Here is a 14503-nt window from a genome sequence, read left to right as displayed (position 1 = left end):
TCTTCCTATTCATTCCTATGGGCCTTCTAGCCTATAGGAATGAATGGCTAGGTATTCCTTAATAACGAATCGGAATTACTGATTCGTTATTAAGAAATGTTAAGGATTCGCTAATATTTTAGCGATTCCTACCTACATTCCATTTAGTGAGTCCTTAATAGCGATTCGGTAATAATCGCTATTAAGGACTCGCTAAATGGAAGTTACCTACATCTGGCCCTAGGTCCTAAGTAAAACTACCTACTGGAGACCACCAGTAGGATGGATGGAGATAGATATATATATATATATATTATATATTAGATTCCCAAGGGCAGCAACAGAAGGTGGAGGGGGTAGAGCTTTTATTTCTACACCTCTATAAAGGGCTGGTTGATATAATTTATGCCTTTTTTCAGCGCACACTCTCATCAGCACAAGAGCCAATTAACAAGCAACTTTTGCTGCTAGCGGCAAAAACCAGCGGTCTTCTGGCCAGTAAAGTTAAGGGTCCAGCCCTCTTGGTGGGCACATAGAAATTCTGGGATTCTGGCGCGATTCTGCTGTCAAAAACATAGTCCCTAAAGGGCACGTCAACCCTCCACCATCCGAAGCATTTGAGAGGCCGTGCCTAGCCTTTTAGAAAAAAAGGGTGGATGCCCAAGATGATAGAACAATATTTTTGAAACTGCCCCCGATGATGATCAGTTCCTCCTCTCAGCAGATGATGCTGGGAAAGATTCAGACACTGTTGTTTCTTGGTATGAATCAGGACCCAGCAGACTCTGGAGGCCAGAAGGCGGCCCAAAACATCACAGAATCGAGTGCGGGGACGTGACGATGCCACCAATCCCTTGGATATGTGAAAACTCGATGATATTTGCCACCCTAGTTCCTCAGACTTGATCCCAGCCACTAAGGTGATGCAATATGTGGGCAGCCGCATTAGAAAGCCCGTGGATGAAGAGGTTTGGGAAAGAAAGTGGCGTATACCCCCGAAATTGACCCTCAAGATAGTCACTTTCATCACAAAATTTAGAAAGGACTCGAAGAAGGGCCTTAAAACTGATCATATGTATGAGTTCACATGCCTTCCATTCGGCCTTTCATAAGATCATGCGACCAGCCATGTAATAGCTTAGTGCGAGGGGTGTCCGCCTTATTGTGTATCTCAACTATATCTTTCTCATGCATCAAGACCCAGATTATCTGAGAGGTCAACTACAGAAGACAGTTTCCTTATTTACAGAACCCAGGGTTCCTCATCAACGAGCAGAAGTCAGAAGTCCTGGTGCTGTAATGGGTTAAGGAAAGGTAGTCGTCAGGCTGCAACGGTACCAGTTGGTCCTGATCATGTAACAGTTCTAGCATCACTGGCCTTTGTAATACAACAGCTCCTGCAGAACTGGCCCCGGCAATGTGATGTTTTTATTATACATGGTACTGGAAGTATATGCAGTGGTTCAAGTAGAGCTAGAATTGGTAGTGGAATTAGCTCAGTAGGGTTAGCCCAGGTGCAACAATCGTTCCAGTGGGGATGGTTTTTAGAGTGGAGTGTTCTTCAGATTGTAATGTCCCTAGTACAGCTGTTCCTAATGATGGAACAGTTCCAGTAAAACTGGTCCTAGTGATATATTGGGACAGTTGGTTATGGTCCCGTATAGGTCCCAGTAGTTTGTCTTGGTGCTTCATTTAATGGTTCTAGAAGACCAGTTAGTTCTTCTGTTGGATTAGTTCTAGTCAAGCTGGAATTGATGCTGCACTGTTTCCAGATAGCTGTGGTCTTGGTGAGGAAAGGAGTTAACTTAGCTGGTCTTTGGTTTTTATTGGCTTATATAGAGCGAGATCTTCTGGATAATGTATGGAATAAATTGTTCCTTGTGCCAATTCTCCGCCTAATCTCCCTCCCCGTCGCCTTTTACATTACCCCTTACACACGCCATGAACCAACGTATGTAATTCGTAATTAATTTACCTTCTGTAACAATGAGTAACTTGTAACCTATGTAACTCTCCTCATGTAAAGCGTCCTGATACCTCTGGGTCTAGCCAGCGCTATATAAAACTCAAGTAAATAAAAATTAAAAATAAATAAATGTACCAGCCTTCGTACTGAGGTCTGCTGGTTTGTTAGCTAACTATAAAATTCAAATAAAAAGAAGAGTACCCAAACAATCTGAGATGTGAACTTTGCTCATGAAGTTGCCTTAGGGAATCCTAAATTGCCTTATTGGATTTTTGGGAACAGTATCTGGAAACCTTGCCAAAACGAACAAGGGTCAACCAAATGAAACCATGTGGATTCATTTTGAGAATATTCAGCCAATTTCACATATAACTTCCCTAAAATATATTATATTGGCCAGAGTAATTTGTAAATATTAGAATACTGAACCGATAAACGACAATAGAGATGTTCAGTAAATACAGCAACAAAGTTCTGAAGAGTGGTCAGGACACAGTGAAACACAAAAAGCATAAAAAGGTATTTGTTTCAAATGGGCATTGTTCTTTCATCCTCTCATTACATCCTGACCACATTTGTATCTCCCTTTAAATGTAGTTTGACATATAAGTGATTGTCTGACCTCATCAGCAATATGTGTTTTTACACTGTTGAAGTTTTTTACAGGTAATAATAAAAAATAAAAAAAGAGTTATAAAAATATGCATTCTATGTCAGCGATGCTGAATGGTGAATCAAACATGTCAAAGTTGTTGTCTTTGTTTTCCCCAAGAATGTTTGCCTTTTTTGTTAGGGTCCGAATTCAACTGTAAGGAATATAAGCTTTTGGATTTATTCCTGCCCTATGAAATTCGAAGTATTCTCAGTATTTTCTCTGCTTTCTTGGATACATATGTCAGTATCGTTTTTGTATTGCTAATCAATTCTTTCGGAGGCCCTCATTATGAGCTCTGCAGAAACTTTTCAAGAAAAATCACAAGTTAAATAAAGACCATACAGCAGAGTAGAAATTGTGTCATTCTGAGTTTTTATCACACCCTGTGAAATCAGCTGCGGTCCGTGCAGGTATGTGCAGCAGGGCAGGCGGGAGAAGTCGATAGATGACGGAATAGGGAAAACTAGATAAAGAAATAATACCTATTGTCGTCTTTCGACATCTCCCCCCTCCCCCTCACCACCGTGCTTACCTGCACGGACGGACTGCTGCTGAGTGAAGTTAGTATTTTATGGATGCAGAAAACATTTTAAGTGGTAAATATCTCACCTGGCATGTGCAAGTTATATCTGGTACGATATTTATCAAAATTTCAAATACAATAAATTACATGCATGCACAATACAGGAAATTGCCATTTTCCCAGCTCCCAGCCTGCAGTGAAGCACTGGCCATCAGAACATCACCTAACACAATTTCATCTGAGCTATTTCAAGTTCTGTATAACTAAAGAGCCAGAATAATCATCTCCAAAAGACAAGAGAATCGTTGAGAAACCATCCGTTTGCGTTGAGGAAGTTGCCGCTCGAGTAGAAAACTAATTGAGCGGCAGAAAGAAGCAGCGCCTTCTTGCGCATGGTGCCGCTCGCACTGATTTTCCACCACAGGACAAACTTTGGCGCTAAAAATCTGCGCGAACGGCACACCCTAATGTACTCCACCACTTGCGTAACTCCAAGTAGCGCTGTGAAGATTTTTGCTCACTCCGCGGAGACCTTATACACTTCCCCGAGTTCTGCGTAGGAGGACTCCGGGAACACCGCCCAGGCCTAATATTATATTTTTGATCACACTGTGCTGGCATGAAAGTATCTGAATCGATTAATGAATTAATTGCACAGTACGAGTTCATCAGAGTATATCAAATGGTATTGCAGTGTATCCCTTCATTAGCATATCACAATGTGTAACACTATGGCAAACTGTGTCACGATGCAGCACAAATGAATAGTACATCTCTATGTATTACAATGTATTACAGCTTACTGCTTAATAACTAGTTTATGGATCTATTATAGTGTGCCATAGTGCATCACAAAGCCTTAAAATTCTAACACGCCAAACAGATGTACCAAGATGAGTCACAAATTGTGTAACAAGCAGGGATGGACTGTGAACCTAAATATTAATACCACTCTCATGCTCGGTCAGCTTAACATACTCCAGAAGGGCTGAAGATTTACCATCTTCCACTCCCCAGAACATTTCAGAAATAGAGGGAACTAATAGATACATCTTGCAGCAAAATTCTTTTCAAGTATATTAGCAAAAACGCCATGGGTTTCACAGAATCGTTTTAAGCTGGTACTAATTAAATGTCCCAAAACATCTAAGAAAGTCACAGTACCTAGAGACACTATTCATCCTCAGCAACAAACCATATACAGAATTATAAGAACAATGCTGCACCGGACACTTAAAAAGCAGATAAGGGAAACACAGAAAGGCCAAAAGGGCAGACATTTAACCTTTCAACATGCACATCATATGTCCTTGCTGGGATAAAGAGAGAAAAAACAAAAGAACATATGAAAATGTGACTTTTACAGGTCAGTGTTTCGAGCTCACGACCTAAAAACAAATCTATCACAGTGCCCAGTGTAAATAGGCTTTGTGGAAAGGCGTCTGGCAACAAGGATGACATTAAGCACTTCAATTAGCAAATCAAAAACATCCAATTGCCACCGGTCAATCTCCACACATGAGTATGTAAGCTGTTGAGACTCGGATACAGGACTCTACCCTGTTGCTGAGACAAGAGGTCCTTCCTTAGAGGTAGACTGATAAAAGGGAAAATTCTCAGGCTCAGGAGTTCTGGGTACCACACCATCCTGGCACAGTACCAGGCGATTAAGATAACTTGCAGGCGATCTGTCCTTATCTTCCTCAGAACTCAAGGCCGAAGAGGTAGCAGTGGAAATGCATACAGTCCTTTGTGCCATCCTAGCCAGAATGCAGCGCTTCAAATAAATGACTTGGAGGAAACTATGGACATTGCTCGTTCAACTGTGGCAAACAGACCTAGCAAGGGTGACTCCGGCGGGTCGAAGAGGTCTCCTGCAAACTTAGGGTGGAGATACGTTATATCATTGTTTTCTAGTTTGCAAATGACGACACATATCTTTCGCTTAGGTATTTTACGATAAGAGGCATCAATAATATACTGTGAATGCAATTAAAAAAGGCTCAATAAAGATATATGTAAAAAAATAAAAATAAAGGTCTCCCCCCCCATATCACCTTGGTTGTTTCAATATCGCATGGCAGTTGTGTTGACCTTAAGAACCAGCACCAGCCTCCCTTTGATAGACTGCAGGAAGTCTTTCAGAGCCAGGTCGATTGCCCAAAGATTCAAAAGGTTTATGTGGAGCTGGCGCACAACCGGAAACCATAAGCCTCTGATCCCCACCGCTCCCAGGGTACCATCGCAAAACCAGCAGTGACATGCTTCCAATGGTGAAGTTTGACGGGATGGAGCATGGTCTGCTGCATATCACTGGGCTGAAAGAGAGCATGATACATTGAAAGTGTTACTCAGGGGCAAAGCCATGCATTGAGGGGAAAAGCAGTCCCTTACTGAGACTCTATACTGTGAGCCTCCACGGCACCAGAATCAGCAGGAGATGTTGCTCAGCAGTGTGGCCAGATGCTCGAATGTGCTTGAATGTGACGACCCCCCACCGGTGTGGAAGGCTTGGTTGTGAGATGGCAGCCCAACAAGAGTGAAGCGGGTCCCCACAAGCTAATATTGTAGCACTGCCTCCAGCTGGGGTCCTGCTCACTCACCATTTTAAATGCCCCAGCTGCAATGGAGGTAAGAAGGACAAATAATTGTAGTCCAGATCGGCGATCCTGAACCTACATGCTTCATGAAAGGGAACGAGGACTGGAGGTAGGGTCTCAACGGCAGCCATCTTGCAATGGACAATATATAATGTATTATGATACTTCTATCTGCACCTTGTTCCCTAAATAAGTTGTGGGAGGAAGCATTCTTGTGAGCTGATGGACCATATCCTAAATCTTTGTGGCATTTTAAGCTGCCTGCATGTTCTTACTTTCTCTCTTTCTCACTGACTGGCTGTGACACACTGTTGCCTATTTCTATTCCACCCTGCAAACAAGTGAGATATATCCAAATATGTTCTCACACGCTCACACCTATGGATGATTTCTTTGTAATCGCTCAACTAGATTGCTGGCTATGCTACGCCATTATCAGAGAACTTCTGAATAGACAGGAAGCATGGTCTCTTGCTCAAACACGCAGCCCGTGCTGCCTAGGACAGCCGTAGTAACCTCTGTATCACATTGCTATAGTACTTGCTCCTGTACAATGCCAATCAATCGATTTACTACTAATGGGGCAGAAGCCCGAGGAAATGTGTGAGGGATACTTCTGTTCTGCGTATGTGTTGTGGCAAGCTATCATAGGGCAGGTTTTGCAATTTAATGGTCACTCACTTAATATCAGTGGACTTACCCTTTATGTTAAGCACAAAAAGTACTATTGTTTCTTCACTCACCCTAACCAGCCATCATGCTGATTCAGGAGAAACACCATTTGCTTACTTAAAGTCAGAAACTCAGAAGAAGTGGGTTGGGCGTGAATACCATACTTGTCAAGCACCCCAAATAGACGCAGAGACATCCACCTATACATTTTACCATAAAGGTGGGGTGGCCACTTTAATTTAGAAAAGCCTGTCCCTAAGAGTAACAAAGACATTGTTTGTCCCAGAAGGACATTATGTAATAACGAAAGCTGCTATCTAACAGTAAACAATCATTCCAGGCTCAATCTATGCCACAGTAGGAGACAAGTCTGATTTTCTAAGAGCAATCGACAGACTACTTACTGCTTCCTGTTCCATGTGCCAAAGTGCTCATTGGGTGCAATTGGACTAACATACAGAATATTGCTCTGATGACAAGCATAAACTTAGTGACCTTGTGTCAGATAGTTCATTGGCAGATCGGTGACGACTAACCCACCCAATTGGCCATGAGTATTAGTATATATTTACTTCCTGAACACATGGCATAATGACCGATATAGATCATTTCTTGGTAACATTGGAGTACTGAAGCACATCACAGACGCAAATATTATGCCAAATTGTACCTCAAATGCAAGGGTTTTATTATATTCTTGGACTGACATGCTAGCATCACCTCTTTATTGAGCACACAAACATTCATGCCTTTGTCTGACGTGCTAACCCGTATTTTACTTTATAATGACATACAAGTCCTTTTTGTTTCTTTTTATTAAACGCTAGCTGTTTTACTTATGTGCGGATATGGCAAGCCTTTTATATGTATGAGAATGTAGTCGGTCTTATTTGTTACATGTCAAGCTAGTCCTTCCTGTATTTCTCTCTAGCATACTAACCCATCATTCATATTTAGACACACTTGAGGGTGGGGAGGCGGGGTTAAGCATGATGCCAACAGGAATATGTATGTTGCAACATGTATTATTAATGTGTGTAGTGTCGCCAACATGTTTCACTACGCAGTGATAAATGTAAATGCCATGTGATTTTACAATGCCCTGATTTCGTCTCAATAAAAAGTTTTTTTTTTAATTGAATAAAGAGAATGTGAAAGTAAAAATTACGTCAACATCAGTTATGCTGAGTTCATCATTTTACCAGCTTTGAAGAGCAGGTAGATTTGAATCAAAAAAAGGGAAATTTATATATATACCTTTCTCGTATCGTGATGAAATAGCATTTCTAAATGATTTTGCCTGAAGAAGTGGTCCAGGCAGAATCATTTAGAAATGCTATTTCTCCGCACCATTTGAAAATAATATATTTTAATCAAGATATGATTGATCCCAGTACGAGAAAGGTATATATAAAAAATTCCCTTTTTTTATTTTCACAAAGCCATTTGTTTTAGAACATCATAACCTAATTCTGATAGAGCTATGTATTTCTGTTCATTTAGCTTGATGTATGAGCCCAAAAGCTAATTAACAAACGGTGGCCAACCTACATACAGCATTCGCTCTACCTATGATTGTCACTAAACAGGTATGTGACTTTGAGCGCATGATGAAATATAAGGGATTATAATTATGAGTATACCTCACGACATGGGTACAAAAAGTAGTGACCTCTCATGTTTTTTGTTCAGGTAGTTTGAATTTATCCACATCGGAATCAACAACTATGCATATGATAAAGCTGATTTGTTGTTTCTTTTTAAAGAGTGACTACTCTTCCGCAGAGACTAGAGGTCTAGTGGTATGTTTATGTTTGATATTACTTGGTGATTAAAAACTCAGATAACTAATCATAGTTCAACGGATTGTGGTGAGGATGTGTAAGAGCAATGATTAAACTCAGAAAGCCAATCCAAATGATATTTTGTTGTTAACAATATTTGTGGGGTTGGATATATATTAAAAGTGAACCTTCCCCGAAATGATACTGGTATTTGAGTAGATGTATACAACACTGGCCTTGGGTATAGCCAATAACTTCGCAATACAGAGGAGAATGTAGGGCACATGTTTAGATCAATCAACTATTGTAATGTGTCTTAAGTTTTTTTATAAACAAATGGTTTTAAATGTGTATGTCAATTGGAGTGTACGTCAGTATTTTATGGAGCCTGCAAATAATGTATGTATTTTCCCTGTATAGAAAACCGTCCTGAAGAAGGTGTGGCATCACTAAAGCACCGAAACGCCGCGTCGACTGTTTGGTTTCTTTACCCATGAAATGTATAATGTGTTTTTTTTTTAAAGAATTGTGGAGGGTAATCCCTCTTTTTTATAATAAAAATGTTGATATTTTTTATTAAAAGTTTTTTTGTGCTATTTAGTGCAGTGCTCCACTGACTTCTTTTAAATTGCATTTGTGTTCGGCCTAAATTGTATTTGTGCTTCGATATACATATATATTCTTTTCTTTTGTTTTATCCACATAAGTTGTTAGAGTACTATTGTATAGTTACTGATAACACTAATACACTGCTTTGCTAAACTTGATGTTCAAAGTGGTACAAAGCTCAGAATATTGCAGTCAGATCCCTCAAGTTCAGTCACTTGAACATATAAGTCATGTTCCACTTGGCCTGCACTGACAGAGTCTAGAATTGTTCCTCAACCAATCGAATGGGCTTCCACATTCTGCGAATACTACGCAAGATTTTCGAGTGGATCCCACTGAACACTAGACAAACAGTCAGCCAGGCTCTTATCACAAGCAGACTTGTTTACGGAAACGCCCTCTACATCGGAATTCCAGCCCATGTACTAAGCCATCTCCAAACCACTCACAACGCTGCTGCCAGACACATCCTTAACGCCCCATGAAATAACCACATCTCTCCACACCTCAAGAATCTCCACTGGCTCCCAGTCCAGGAAAGATGTACGTTCAAGATACTTACCCAAACCCTCAAAGCTCTCCACAACACCGGTCTAGCTTACCTCAACCACTGCCTCAACTTCTAGCAACCAATCCAACACCTTCGATCAGCATCCCAGGCAAGAGCACACCTCCCTTGCATCAACAAGACCAGAAACGAGCACGGTTCCTCATATACCTTGCGGTCAAGACCTGGAATGACCTCTCGAAACATCTCAGAACCTCCCCCTCCCATATGGACTGCCGAAGGAACCTCAAGACATGGCTCTTCCAGAAGAAACAGGTATGATCTCCTCCTCCCCCCTCAGGACTGCCCAACTCAGCACCTCAATACCCTCACGGGTGATTAGCCAAGCTCTACAAATTCATATAACAGTGCCATGCACTGTTAGGATTTTTGGTGGATCTTGATGTATCCTCACCCCTTATAACCGTTTATCCAGTACCAAAAACCAGTGAAGTTGCATCTTGAGCTCCTGTGTCACTGAAACGGTGTGGTCTTGCCCAACGGCTGAATTGTGAAGACACATACATGATGCCATGTGTTGTTGTACTTCCAACCACATGCGTGCTGAGGATTCCTGACATGACAGTGGTTTTGAAAGATGATTGCAACAGTGAGCTACCCTATCTCAGGGAATCAATACTTTGTCCACATCCATCCTGAACCTTGCCCAAATAAATTAATTATTTTTGACAAAGTTAGCTGACAGTTCCATACAATTCAGTAGAAATCAATGCAGGTTCAGGAATATCTAAGTAATCTCTAATTGATATCAAACAATCATATGTGTGAAGATTAGGACTTATTGCAGGTGAAGAAAGGGAACTAGAGGAGCTGCCACCTTTGCAAACACCCTTGGTGCTGATCAGAGAGAGGAGGACAACGCTGAACTTCCAAAAATAGCTCTGAACGCAAAACCTGAGAAATATCTGGTGATATCACACAATTGGAACATGAAAATATGCATCCATCAACTCTATTGAGCGAATAAAGTGATTTGACTGGGTTAGACGTTTTAAGTTAAGATCCAATAACTTCCCTTCACCTTGGCTACCAGGATCACAACGGAATACACTTCCTGACCTCTCTCCATCCCTGGGACTGGAGCTAATGCAGCTTTGCTGATCAATGGCTCTCCACCCTCCACAGAGTTTTTTTCTTTACTGGCCATTTCGGACAGGGCATAAGAGTGATCCCAGATTACTGTGGTGTGGTTATGAACTCTATCCAATAACCCCATGTGAAGAATGTCCATGTCACACAAGTCTGAAGTGGATTTTTCCCTTTCCAATAGGAAGTGATGGATCATCCCAACCGCCTGCAACTCTTGTCCCTCATCTCCCTGCAGCACGCCATAGTCAGGAAACAGTATCTCTTTTCCCTGCGTTTGACTTCTGTTTTCACTGAAATTTCCCAGAAAATGGCTTGCTCTGCGATTTTTAATTCCAATCAGCATTTTGCTGTGTCCTTGATTGCTGTCTGAAAGAGGATCCTCTCCTTATAGAAGTGGATGATCTGGATTGAAGATTTCTGAATGAAAAAGAATCTGTCTGTCTAATTATGAGATGTTTGGTTTTCCTTCGACCGGTTTACTACGTATTGAAGAACCAAACATGCAACCACGCATGCACCACTCCATCACAGGAACAACAGCCTCTACTGGCTACTGCGCCAGCATGGAGCCCCAGCCCGCAGTAACCACACGTGCAGGGGGTATTCATTGTTGAAATAAAAATGGACAGCATCGATCATAACAGACCGAAAGTGCTAGCATATTCAAAATTAACACAGAGAGGCAATGTGCATCAATAACCAGGTATATCAGGACGCAAAGATCACAAGATTTAGTATTTACCTCAATAACGAAGCAATCATAGTATCGAAAGAAGCAGGTATGGTCCACCACAGCATATGGCAGGGAGCTGATAATCAATTTCACGTTTCCATGGTGGCAGCTCACACAATTGTTTAGGGCTTCGTCCCAGGCCTGACAAGCGAGGAGACCAGAGAACTATGGTGGAGGTCAAAAGCCAGTCAATAAACTCAGCATCTCTTGTCCCTGAAGACAAGAAACAAAGCAGAAAGAGGCTGGGAATGCTGTCTTTTACGACACCCAGCTACAGGTAGGTGTGATTTTAGGGTAAGCATTTCTAGTTTGTTTCCTGTCTTTGGAGGTAGGATTCCCCACATGACGTACTGACTAAAACAAGGACATGGGACGCAGAGGTAATAGACTTTGATTCTCTGCCAGGTAAAATACAAAAATGTAACTGTAGTCAACTCTTTGCCCAGTGACGTGAGGAAATCATGGCTGGCACTGATTCAGTCAGATAGGTCCATTAATTAGTTAATGACTCTCTGCTGGCATCTGTGTGTGAGTACTGGAGGTCCTGAGTGTTATCCCAACAAAGGTAACAGCTTACATTTCTTCTAAAGTTTATAAATTGAATGACATTCATTGAAATTGGTAACAGCAACACGATTGACCGCACTTAGAAACGGCAAACCCGCTATATCTCACATGCTATGAATAAAGGTCTTATACAGTAAAAGACGATACGAATAATGCGCACAGTGGATATAAAATACGGATTGTAGTTTGAGATACGAATGCCTGCGATGAGTTTAAAGAGAAACGAAAGAAACAATAATATGCCCCACTCTTCATCTCCTGGATGGGTCACATCGTTCTAACATCATGACAAGAGACGTGTTAGTGTTGTTTAATCACAGTATTTTAGAAATATTTAAACTAATAAGAAATGTCAGTAAATATTGTTCTTTATCTTAATCTTTGAAGGATATCCTGTCCATCCACAACATTAGACCTATTTTCCATATTGACTGAGAACATATTAGAGTCAGTGACTTGGCAGGGCGAGGTAGTCCAACTTTTTGGTGCTCAAGTGTAAACTCAGAATGAAAATTGTGAACACTATAACCGTCTTGACATGCGACCCAACTCTATCGTCTGAAAACATGTTCCTCCTAACAAGTTATTTCTTCTTTTTAGCTCTTCCAGCCTTCAGCCACTCATGTTCACTCTTTCAGGCAGCGAGAAATCTCGCAAATAAAGTCTCCTTACAATTTACGGGCCGCGCCGTGCCAGAATCAATTTGCCGTAAATTCACCAACTCAAAGCATCAATACAGCAAGACTTACCTACCGTCTCGCGACGGAGGATCTTCCATAAAAAAAAATCCGATGTCTCCGCTTTGCTTTTTCGACTCGAAAGTACTTAACCAATTGAAGGCAGAGGACGCCAATCATAAAGCTCGCTCGTGTTGAGTGACACGCAATGGGCAGTAGTGGAACGGGCAGCATTTGTGCACCTCCCCATGAAGCCCGCAATTGGTTCAAAGAGAAAGGTACGGACTCATTGAAGACTGCCCCCTTTCCCAGTAAGAGTACCGCCCCCGCCGACAGGAAGTGACCTCTAAGTCGCTGGTGCACGAGGGAACCATTCCAGGCTGCGTGCGCTGTTGGTCGTGCAGAAGGGGCTCTCTGATAGGCTGACATCGGGGAAGTCAGACCTCTGTGGCAGGTTTTAGGGCGGGGTCTGCGGTCTTATGAAGCTCCATGTATCTTGAAGCCTTATTTCCTTGTGAGCGCATGTGCACGTTATATGCATGCGCACTAAAATATTCTCTTTAAAACCTGTTTTTCACAACTCCCCAGTCGCTTCAGCGGGAGGTTAGCAAATAACTTCAGCATTCGATAGCTTTATTTTGATGCCGGGAAGCTGAGAATGTAGACACAATGAAACCGTCGCTGAAAGAAGAAAGACAATGACAAAGATACCGAGGAATTTAAAAAATGAAAGAATAATACAAGAACAAAATAGAAAAAAAAGCCCAAGATTCAGAGAATGTAAGAAGGCTTTAAAGGCCCGAAGAGGGGAAGAAAGTTTTACTGAGCGTCATTAAGTGACAGATATAGCATGCACTGCAACAGCCAAAGCTTCCCTCAAATACAGTGAATATGCCCATGTAGGTGACAAAGCCGTACTTTCTCACATCTACCTCTTCTGGTAGACCCTTATTGATAACCTAGAGCAAGTTGCATTCCAGGACTTATAGTTTGCATTTTACCATTGAAAGTAAAGCCTCACAAATTACAGCAACGTAAGAGCTATTTACTATTTACTAGGCCAGATGGTGTCACTCATGCCTACGGTTGCCACATCCGGTGTGTTTTTAGCAACATGACCAGTGTTTTAATGTCCTGATCGGTCCAAAAATTATTACAATTGCTAAGACCGATATTTTCCTCCCATCGGTACACTCTTTAAGCAGTAAAATATAAGACGAAATGCTTTACAAAGAGTTTAAAGCTGCCTTAATGATCCCTGACTGATAATTGAAGTAAACGAAGAAAAGTCATGTTAAAAATTAATACATACAATTTCTATGAATTCATATATAACTACCATGTCCAAGCCTTCTAGGAAATTACTGTTTGCTTTAGTCCTCTTGCACTCAATCAATCAATCAATCAGGTCATTTATAGAGCGCACTACTCACCCGTAGGGTCTCAAGGCGCTGGGTTGGGGGGGGGGGGGTGCCGTTGCTGCTCGAACAGCCAGGTCTTGAGCTTCTTCCTGAAGGAGAGGTGGTCTTGGGTCAGGCGCAGGTCGGTTGGGAGTGAGTTCCAGGTCTTGGCGGCCAGGTAGGAGAAGGACCTTCCTCCTGTTGTCGCTCTTCGGATGCGGGGGACGGCGGCGAGGGCGTGGCTGGTTGATCTGAGGAGGCGCTTGGGAGTGTAGAAGTTGAGCCGGTTGTTGAGGTAGCTCGGGCCTTGGTCGTGTAGGGCTTTGTGCGCGTGGGTGAGGAGACGGAAGGTGATTCTCTTGTTGACCGGGAGCCAATGCAGATCTCTCAGGTGTCCGGAGATGTGGCTGCGTCTGGGGATGTCGAGGATGAGTCTGGCCGAGGCGTTCTGGATCCGCTGGAGTCTCTTCTGGAGCTTGGCGGTGGTTCCGGCGTAGAGGGCGTTGCCGTAGTCCAGTCGGCTGGTGACGAGGGCCTGGGTGACCGTCTTCCTCGTCTCGGTGGGGATCCACCGGAAGATCTTACGTAGCATGCGCAGGATGTTGAAGCAAGACGAGGAGACGGCGTTTACTTGTCTGGTCATGGAGAGGGAGGAGTCCAGGATGAAGCCCAGGTTGCGTG

At 42.3% G+C, this 14503-nt stretch overlaps 1 protein-coding gene across 4 annotated transcripts in view; it reads right to left on the bottom strand.

Annotated features, from left to right (window-relative positions):
- The window catches only part of L3MBTL3 (L3MBTL histone methyl-lysine binding protein 3), a 473146-nt gene that overhangs the window by 377886 nt on the left and 80757 nt on the right, over positions 1-14503 (bottom strand). Inside the window, exon 1 of one of the 4 annotated variants that reach the window (XM_078682528.1) lies at positions 12495-12710. The exons of 2 other annotated variants lie outside the window; for them this stretch is intronic. The gene's annotated coding sequence lies outside the window, so the exon portion shown is untranslated. Of the gene's footprint in view, positions 1-12494; positions 12711-14503 lie in introns of those variants that run through there. One more of the 4 variants, XM_078682530.1, reaches the window with a different exon arrangement.

Source organism: Lissotriton helveticus, chromosome 3_1 (assembly GCF_964261635.1).
Source record: "Lissotriton helveticus chromosome 3_1, aLisHel1.1, whole genome shotgun sequence".
In the NCBI taxonomy this organism is placed as follows: domain Eukaryota; kingdom Metazoa; phylum Chordata; class Amphibia; order Caudata; family Salamandridae; genus Lissotriton; species Lissotriton helveticus.
This window is presented reverse-complemented; position numbering and strand designations above follow the sequence as displayed.